Genomic DNA, 10,943 nt, shown 5'->3' with positions numbered 1-10,943 from the left:
ACGTACCCGTGTACCCGAGTACCCGACCTATACCCGGGCTCGGACACGGGTACCCTGGGCACGGGTACACGGGCGGGCAGGGCGGGCATGCCCTAGGCGGGCAAAATTAATCCTCTAGGTGGCACCACGAGTGAGGTATAGGGGAAATTTTGAATGCTTGTAGAGGTGTGATAAATTTGGATGAATTTGTCCCATATCCTTCTGAACGATGATTTTCAACTAACGCATTGCGTAATTTGAAGATTTAACTCTGGTCCTTCACATCTGAGTGACTGAATTTCTATTATTTTTCTTTGAGAAATGCAAAAAAATTTCAAACATTTACTTTTCAAGATCTAGATATCTTACTACTGTTTTTTTTCCCTGTCACTTGACATATTATTATTTAGAAATAATCAGAGGATACTTTGATGGTAGCAAAAGTACAACGCAGACCTCCCATTACACATCATAGTTGTAACAGAACTATCCTTATCAGCAGAGGTCAGTGCAGTTGCTTATATAACAATGCTGATAATTAAATCTACCGGTTTAGCAATCATAGTAAACAATGAACTAATATAGGATAAATAACATGAAAATACGGATAATTGGAACAGTGTCTGATAAAATTGATTGTTTGAATTTTTAAATATTTAGTTTGAGTTGAGAGCTAAATTTAATTAAAAATTAGCTATGTAGAAAAATAGTAATAATACAGACATCAGGTGTAGTTAAAAAATACAAAAAGAAAAAAAAAAAAAAAGTTTTACCCTTTAGTATCCTTACAGCTATGTACTCATATTGCCTAACTTCAAAACTAACACCGAGGGGAAAAGAAAAAGAAAACTAAATAACAGTTCAGGACTCAACCAATATCTGTACACTTTCATGTATCACACCATCCATCATAACATTTGCGAGTCTATGATCATGTTGTCAGTTCTCCATCCACTAAATATTTTGACTTTTCATTGCCTATCCGTTTTTTTCATTGCATGGCGATCTCTGCAGCTTGTGAACTGTACAATTACAAAAAGTAACTTGTACAATCATAACAAATAACTTAAACATGTTGAACAATGTTACATAAAAACACATTCATCTGGACATTTGGTTCCTTGTATGTTGAAGTGGTACCAAGTTTCTTATTTTATTCATTGTGCATCTCTGAGATGTTATTTTTTTCCAGCACATATTCAAAATACCTCTAGTACAACCCACAACCTGGATTTCTATTCAATTCAAGCATGAAGCTTGAAGAGCTCAATTCTGTGAGGTGAAGCAGAATCTAATACAAGTAGTGAGCTCATTGATTGACAGACAGAACTCAGCAAGTCAAATGTATCAATTGAACAAAACAGTACTTAACAGTGCACAATGAGCAAAAATAGGAACCTCGTGGACTGCTCCAAAATTACCCAAACAAAAACTCAACATTCTAGAAGCCCCAGTTAATACCATTTAAATTAAACAAACCGAGCCTAGTAAATACACTATACAGTTAACTGATAGAGAACTTGGCAGAACTTACAGGTGAAGGAGAATAGATCCCATAAAGTAGTACAATGAAATATAGTTTCCCAACATTAGCCTCTTAAAATCGAAGTCAATGACTAAAGCACTTTGACAGTTAGCTGATGGCGCTTACAGCTTCACCTCTCTTAATATTTTTCGAAGTATCTCAGCTTCTCTGGCAATTTGAATATCAGAAGGCCAGAGCATCTGATAAATAACTTTCCCAAGGAACCGAGGAAGTAATCCCAGGATTATTATTAGTAAGATTGTAATCCAGTAGGTCAACGACTTCCCCATATTATATATGGTCCTGCCAGATATATAAGAATAACATAATATATCATAAAAGTGTCCCCTGGGAATGTAAAATAAGAAATAGGGTTCTTATCCTATAATCTGCACAACAATAATATGATGCACCAATAATTTTGATTAACAGTAAGAAAAGAAAAATATCTAGAAGCTTACAATACACTTCTACTTACCAAGATTTAATAAATATTTGTAGCTACTTTAGGGGTGCAAACAGATCGGATATTATCAGACCGTATCCGAATTCGTATCTGAAAATTTCATACGGATATTTGATATCTGAATAACCGTGCGGATACGGATACGGTTTTAAATTTTAATTATTTGTACCTGAATAGTAGATATATACTGTATAGTTTAATATATATTATGAAAAAAATTGTGTTATTTACAATTATAAAAAGCAGATATCCATATCCGTCTAATATCTGATCTGTATGATCTGTATCCGTATTCGAAAAATAAAAACAGATAGGGATATGGTTTTACCACTATCCAATCCGTTTGCACCCCTAAGCTACTTGATCTTTGTAAAACAGTATATGAGCCCTACTCAACTACAGAAACATTTGTACGAGTTCCATACGAAAAATAAGAAAAAACTCCATATTCTTTAGTTGTTTCTCAAATCTCTCATTGTTTGTGTATTAAGCTCAGGAATACATCTATTTGCTAATATGATGGCCAGTCATAGTTTAGTAAAGATTTTATGTGGGTTTTGCATTGATGCAGATCGGACGGTTCAGGTCTGACTTTGGATGAGACTTTGTCCAAAGCCGTTTGGACAAAACTCCCACCCTATTAGAAAATGAGACTTTGTATGAAACTTTGTCCAAAGTCGTTTGGACAAAACTCCCACCCTATTAGAAAATGAGACTTTGTATGAAACTTTGTCCAAAGTCGTTTGGACAAAACTCCCACCCTATTAGAAAATGAAAATAATAAGGAATACTAGAGAAAACTAACCCATAGTTAGCGAAAACTGGAATGGAGTCGATCAAAACCATGCTTATGAAAGTAATTACGATGGAACCCCAAATGGCAACATGAGTAATAAACACCCATCTTCGAGTATCCATTGCTAAGTGCACATTTACCAGAATAACCACAGCCAAGGTCCAAAGGCTTCCCAAAGACCATATATCAATGCAAGTGTTGCTAAAGGTGAAGTAAGGCACGTAGAAGATCACAAGACTTTGCCACAGTGTATCAAGCATGGTCATCCAGAAGAGCTGAAAGTTGTAGCTCTCGTGCCGGTGCCCTGCTTGGTACAACTTAGGGTAGTGAAGCAGGGTCTTGTGGCTAAGATTTTTGTCAAGAATGCCAACGACTATTGTTGGGAGGGAAGTGTAGATGAGAGAATAGAAAACACTGCTCCAGTCTGTGAGTGCAGATGTTGCTGAGTAGGCAGTGTATAAGATATACCTGTACAATGAAAAATATAATATAGCAACCTTAATCAAAACACATAATACTAGTAATAAAATTTTCTCTGAATATAGAAAATATAATTAAAATAACAAAAACAGTTTAAAAAGATGCAAAGTAACCTACATTTTCTTGTTCATATAATGCTGATCATATTTTAATGTTACAAAGAAAGTGCTGTTCTGTCTCTGTGTAACATACATAATAACCACCAATACGGATGGTGAAGCAAATTCAGGATTGAAATTTGGGGGTTCTGTAAAAGGAAAGAGAATACATACCAGAAAAGCATAAGCACAAACACAGCATTGCGGTAGAAGTTATATAGAACCAAGTAACCAATGCGCTGATAATTCCAGTGGCCATGCACAAGGAGTAATCTTTTTAGAAACCTAAACTGTCCCATAGCAAAGTCTGATGCCATCACAGCCTGACGGCCTTCTTGGCCACATATCCCCACTCCCACATCTGCCATCTGTATCATGGATACATCATTTGCACCTGTTCAAAAAAACCACCAAGTACAGTAAGCTACAACAAATGTGAAGTTAGCAAAATTCAAGGATGGTTGACAAGCTTACATGAGCTTTTGAACTCTTAAGACATATTAACTAAATAGATTCAGGAATTTCATTATTGTAATGGTATAACTAGGCAAACCATACTGCACTGTCAGCATTAAACAATAGTGATTACCACTAGTATAGAGTTGGTTTCGCACGCCTAAACTTCAGAAACTAGTTGAGTTTTAGATGTTTCTCGTGCTAATTTCAGATCTCCATATGCTAACTGCGGAACAATACAGTGCTTGCTTGAAAATAAATTGTTGAGGGTAGAAACAAATTAAAAAGACAAAGCTTGTTGGAAAAGCTCTCACCATCACCAATGGCCAGAGTCATGTCCGATGTGCGGCTTTTAATCATATCAACTATTCCTGCCTTTTGCAAAGGAGCTACACGACAGCATAATACAACTTTGCATGAAGTGGCCAGTTCGAAAAGTAGCTGCCAAAAAAACAAATAGATAAGTCTGAGAGAGACAGATACTGTAATGGAAATAATCTACCCAAAGAACTAGAAAAAGGAAATAAAGTAGATGAGCGAACCTCAGATTCCAGTTCCTTGTCCAAGATATACACAAGACTAGTACCGTCAATTATGAGAGCCAAAGGGGCAGCACCAAAACCTGGCGCGTCACCATTCACGTATGCCAATTTTGGGTCATAAGGTCCCCTCACAGACCCATTCCTTCTAATTTCTTCCCCAGATCTAATCAAAAACTTTTCCTTAGCTTCTGACAAAAGCCGCCTACACTCACTCTCGGATGTGCCATTTATAATAATCTGTTGCATATCTTGGGTCAGCAACCGGCAAGAGAGACCAATTGAAATTGCTGTCTCCTGCTTATCCCCAGTGAGAACCCAGACCTTGATACCTGCTTGTCTCAAGGACTCAATTGCCTCAGGGACACCTTCTTGCAACTTGTCTTCGATCCCAGTTGCACCAAGTAGGGTTAGGTCACACTCAATCAAAGACGCAGCCTGACGAAGCTTGGCAGTCCTGTCATGAATTGAGGTGCTTGCTTCTTCATACCGCTCTTGCCACTCACTAAATTCTATCTCATTTAGGTCGCGTGAAGCAAGGACCAGGGTTCGCAAGCCCTGCAACGAGTAATTGGTTAAGTGGCTCTCTGTGGCTTGCCGAATTTTGCTTTGCAAGATATTATTGAGCTCATTTTCAGTATCAGGATTAAGTATACTAAGCATTGAGCTGTCTGCGCCTTTGACAAGAACCTTGACTCTGTTGTTAGGGAACCGTACCACCACTGACATTCTCTTTCTCACACTATCAAATTCGTGGAGGCCAATAACATCTAACCTGAAGTATATAAAGTAAATTGTTTATCTTGCAATATGTATATTGCATGTCAAATTCATCAAACTGCATAGAATTTCTAGTAAAGAAACACAGTTTCATATTTAGTTGGCATCAGTTGACACTCTTCCGTTCAACCTTGGGCATGCTTAACAATAAATTTAACTTAAAAATTTGGACAACATCAAAGATCCACTAAATTCCCGGTGTTCTATATTCCAGTTAAAGGGCACTTAAATCTTTTTCCTCATAATGAAATGCATGCACTTCATTCATTATATATATGACATAATCCCAAGAAATAATTTGCCTAATGTGGTTGTCATACCTCCCTTACTGTAATAATTTTTATCCTAACGAAGTAAGAACATATTAGATAAAAATTTAACAAGTTTACTGTTTTCTCGTACACTGAATTATGCTCATTTTTTTCTAACAAAGTGCGAAATACAAAATGGCAAACTTATCTTTAAAAAAACACACCTCATTCTTCCTCCATGCACATCAATAGCAATGTGACCCGTTGTTCTTTCAACAAGTGTATAGCCGTAGGCAGAGGCGGCAGTAACTAGGGCTTGTTCATCAGGAGACTCACCCTGATACTCTACCAATGATGCCTCTATTTGACCACCAAAAGGATCCTCTAAGGGCACAGGTATTACTGTGTTGCACGCAGCTAATGTGAGGAAGAACTCATGTGCTGCAATTCTCTCCTCCCCATCCAAGTCTCTTTGTAACAGTCTAGCGAGTTCTGAGTCAATAGTTATTTCTGATTTGCCAATTTTCTGTCTGGTTGACGGTCCTGAAACATATTCTATAGATAAGTCAAGATGAATGGCATTTTAGTTTAAAGGGAATTTAGCATAAAAAAGTACTCGAAGTGGTATACAATATTATTCACCAGCTAGGCATGAAGCATCAGACATCTATAATTTAAAAAAAAAAAAATCACTAGTATGGAACTGCTTGTTTTTTAATGCTTGTATGGATCTTAAAAGCAAGAGATGCCCAGAGAATGAATTAGAAGCATTGATGTAAAAAGATTTGTGTCATATTACTATTATTATTATCAAATAGTATTAAATTTATTATATCCAGATTGTGAAAAGTAGCGTGTCACATCGCTACTATTTATCAAATAATACTATAATTTATTATATCCGGATTGCAATTTTTTATGGCACTTTTGAATACAAGTATGCCATAATTCAAAGTGCAACACAGGTTGGTACATTGTAGGATTTGTCTAATACTACTTCAGTGGTCTACAAAAAAACATAAAAGTTTGGATTAACCCTCAATTTTGGCAATTCAAGCACACAGAAATCCAACTTTTGCTTCTAAATGCCCCCAACTGAAACTACAGATACCAAAAGGGGGCTAAAGATGGTCAAACAGGTAGGTGTCAAATCTGACTCGTGTGATGTAGAAACGGGGTGATCATTCAAAGAGAAAAAAGCCAAATATCACAGAGCAGATAACCTTGCCTGAACTGGTAATCTCATGCAACGGAGCACCAACATCTTGCAATGACTCTCCGTAATCCTTCCCGAATATACTAGCCTTTCTAAATTCCATCTTGTTCTCGGTTAATGTGCCTGTTTTATCCGAAAAAACATACCTTATCTGGCCCAAGTCTTCATTTATATTCAAAGATCTGCACTGAAATCTCGAATTTGAGCTCGCATCATACATGTGTCGGTCTCCAATCATAAAATACGACTGCCCCAAACGAACAAGCTCCATGGTTATATAAAGAGAAATCGGGATCATGATTTGGAAGATAATGACCGAGCTTAGAAAGGAGAAGAATATCTCCATGCCAAGGCCATAGTACTTTAAATCCTTCCCATTGTCGTGGCCAAAGGACTTCTTTCGATAGTATGGCAGTGTATCGAGCTGTTCCGTGTGGTTTATGAGCCATATACCCATACCAGTTGCCACGACAGCACAGATCACAAAGAGAAATAGAGACAACCAAAGAGTTTCTCTGTTCATGTAGCTCTCTAGGTTACTACTTTTTGAAGGAGAAGCAGTGCTGTTTAGCATAGCTTTTGTTTCTTGTCCCGCATATACCACCACACCTATCATCCACTCTGTGTTTTTCAGCTGACAGCCTCGCAACACAATATTTGACTGGCCAAGTGGGATCCTGTGCCCATTAAATTCCATAGCTGCAGTAAAATCGTATATATTTCTGTTCGGCTGCTCACACCGGATCAGACCGGAATAGAGATTTTCAGTGACCATACAGGTCGTCTCTTGACGAGCATACCTTGTTTTTAGATTTGACTCACCATCTAGATTCATTGTTTGGATATAAGCAATCCCATTTGAGTCACTTGTCCCTAAAAGTACAATATCACAAGGTATGGTCTCATCAGCATCAATCTTCACGACCTCACCAACACAAATGTTCTTCCATTTCTTCATTTGAAATTCTCCTGACTGAAGCACTAACGCCTCCCGATTGTTCTCCTTCCTATCAGATCTATGACGGCGCCAATCTTCATACCCATCCTTTATTGCAGTAACAACAAGGACAAAAAGGAGGGGGAACAGTGAGGCAGTACGGCCAAAAACTGCCAAGGGAGGGAGCTGGTTCAATGCCGCAATGACAAGGAAATATAAGTATGCCAACCGGTGAAACTGGATAAACAAATTCTTCGGTAGAAAGGTAATTAAGGTGTACTTGCTGGTACATATCTCATTCCCAGTAAATTCATACTTGTCATTAGTTTTTCTAGGGTCATTAATGTAAATAAGCCTCGGTTCATCTTCAGGAGAAAAGGGATCTTCAAGCGGACCGCTTTTGTGCCGGACCCGTTGTGACTTGTTGGGTTTGTCTTGTCGGGTTGAGGCAATGGGTATCTCGATAGCCGAATCACCGGCCGGTCGATCCATCACACTCCAATTGACACAATGGGTCTTTTTCTCCTCTTGTGGGCATTCCACCTGAAAACTCTGAAAAAAGTGTGAGTCGGCCGAATGAAACCGACCAGTCACTTGGCTGATGTCCGATTCATTCCTATTTAACTCTCCAAAGGAGGTAATTGCCTCCCCATTTGAAAACCTAGAAAACCTAGTCTCACAATCCTCGTAGGTGGAAGAAGAGAAGGAATTATTTGTACAGAGACAGTTGAAGGAGGTTGATGGTAAGGGAGGTTGACGTGGCGGCTTTGACGAGTCTTGATGAGGCGCTGATGAAAAGAGCAAGGGCTCACCTGAACTCATATATAAGCTTCCAACCCATGCATCTAAAGAATAAAAACCATTTATGGAGCAGCAAACGGTATGCTTATCAAGATATCCACATAAGTAAAGCAGGTGGCATTTCTGGCTTGGCAGTCGGCTCCTGTAAATAGAACCAAAACCAAAACAACAGCTGAGAGAAGAATTTCTGAGCTGCTAGTATTACACATCAGTAATTGTTTATTTAAAAAAAATGACATTCGACTGTGTATTTGCTATTAAGGTTACTAGAAATGCTGATCAGAAACTCATAGTGGTTTCAATTCTCAATTCTGGTCCATAAAACTCCTAATACTCCATTCAGAAAACCTGATCCGAAGCAAAATAGGCAGCAGCAGTCTGATTATAGGGCTTAAATTGTGAAGAATTTTATTACAAGTTACTTCCAGAGTCTCAGAAAATTCAATCTATAAATTATCAGTAGAAGCAATGAACCGCAAAAGGTAATTAAATTAACATTCGACCCAACCTTATTCATGTATCGCACCCCCTTGTTAAACTTAAATCAAATTCCATCCCTCCAACAGCGCCACCAAAACCAGCTATGATAGTATAGCAATGTAAATCTATTGAATAAGGATTGAACCAAGTTGATTTTACCTTCGAGATCGTGCCTAGGAAAGCACGAGGCTCCACGGAAGGGGGTCGGATCCGACACTTGCCCAGATCTAGCGGCACAGATTCAAGATATCCAATGTGGATCCGATATTGATCGGGACTACGGCTGTGATCACGGGAGAAAAAAATAGCTGCTGCTTCTTTTTCTTCTTCCTCCTCTCTTTCCTTTTTCTCTTTTTCTCTTTTACCCGACTTGGCGAGATCGCGAAGAGAGAGAGAGAAGAGAGAGGAGAGAGAAAGAAAGAGAGAAAAGAGGAAAAGATGGGTGGCGGAGCGCGAATTTTTTTCTATTTTTCTCCCGTCTGATTTATAGTAACCGACACTCCCCAGTCAATTCAAACTGGAGATATCCGTTTATAATGTACAACAAGTACAGCTGATATGTCAGTAAAGAGGATATATTTCCAGTCTGAGGGAAAAACGGACAGAATAGAGGAGGTCTATTTTTGGTAGAATGACTAGATTGACCTTGGGGTGAGAAGGAGATCAAGTAAACCGTAGTTGACGACTTGACGTGATGAGATCACCTGGTTGACAGCTATTAATTAAGGCATTAAGCTGTGCTGTGAAGTGTGAAGAATCCACGGTTCCATTATCTGGGTATAGAACGTGTCTACTTGATGCGCCAGCTGCAGCTTTCATTAAACATTGAGTCATTAGTTTTTTTTTCTTTCAATTATATTATTTTTCATTATGTATTAGTATTTAAAAAAAAATTGTCTAAAATTTGTTAAATATAAATTTTATTTACAGAATTATCTTTTGAAAAAATGAACTTTTTTTGCTAGATTTTCCGGAACAAATTAAAAAATATATATATTATTTTTTTATATTTAATAGAGTGAATTTAGCATACATCCATCAATATTCGAATATTTGATACATTTCAATTTCCAGAAAATTATAGTCATTTTATGTCATTTAGGATGTATTTTAAATTTGACTAATCCAAAACCCGTTCCATTATCCATCATGATATTGCATTTTTAATTATTTGCAAACTCAAAACAATATAATTTATATAGATACTTGAGACAAGCAATTAAATAAATATATATAATTTTTGCAAATAACTTCCTGTAAATTAATGGAATTGGATATGTCATGACCCACGTAATAACTTAATAAAATCAAGGAAAATATGAAAATATTACGTCGGAAAAGTATTACAATTAGAGATATATTATGTTTAAGAAAGAATAATTGGAGTGTTTGATTCGTGCTAGAATTGACTGAGTCCCGAGTAATTTTTTTCATCCGAAAGAATGTCAAACTGTCAATTCAAGATATTCTATTCTAGAGAAAGCGATATTACCAGGTTTGGATTTGAACAGCTGACGCGAAGAGCATTACAGAGAAAGTGGGACTACCATATTCATTGAATATGCATGGATTCCTTCATTATAAAATCATCAAAGGAAAATTGAGATGGATCACTGTTATACTTTTTGTGACTTACCAATTTTATTTAAAAAATATTGATACACATCTTCACTGTCTCCCGAGTTTATTAAAAGTGCATTTTTTTTTCCTCTACTTTTAAAATGAAAGAATGGGCTCAATTTCTCTCTCCTTTCAACATGCGGTCTCTTCTCTATTTTTTTCTGAATATTTTATTCGACGATTGCATTATTTTTCTATCCAAAAATCTCTCTTCAAACTCTCCCAAATTTCTTAAAATGTATTTTTTTTTTCTACTTTTAAACTGAAAGAATGAGCTCAACTTCTCTCTCCTTTCAACATGCGGCCTCTTCTCTATTTTTCTGGATATTTTATTCGATGATTGCATTAATTTTTTATCCAAAAATCTCTCTTCAATCCAATGTTTAGGGCTGCTCAGTCACTCCTATGATATCTAAATTTTAATTAAATATATTGTAATTTAATTTAGTTTTTATTTTTCATAAAAATATTATATAGTTCAGCTCCTCGTAAATTGTCATATGTATGATTGTTGCTTAA

General features: G+C 37.0%; 1 pseudogene across 1 annotated transcript; it reads right to left on the bottom strand.

Annotated features, from left to right (window-relative positions):
- Positions 1–657: 657 nt before the first annotated feature.
- LOC144555968 (phospholipid-transporting ATPase 1-like) lies at positions 658–9,258 on the bottom strand (annotated as a pseudogene). Its single transcript, XR_013512164.1, has 9 exons — positions 8,964–9,258; positions 6,594–8,466; positions 5,595–5,913; positions 4,343–5,114; positions 4,115–4,241; positions 3,519–3,738; positions 2,776–3,234; positions 1,514–1,807; positions 658–1,001 (listed from the first exon to the last, which is right to left on the bottom strand). The product of XR_013512164.1 is annotated as a phospholipid-transporting ATPase 1-like (transcript).
- Positions 9,259–10,943: the final 1,685 nt, after the last annotated feature.

This window comes from Carex rostrata, chromosome 6, assembly GCF_964058835.1.
Source record: "Carex rostrata chromosome 6, lpCarRost1.2, whole genome shotgun sequence".
NCBI lineage: Eukaryota > Viridiplantae > Streptophyta > Magnoliopsida > Poales > Cyperaceae > Carex > Carex rostrata.
The sequence above is the reverse complement of the archived record's forward strand: the minus strand, read 5'-3'. Positions and strand labels throughout refer to the sequence as shown.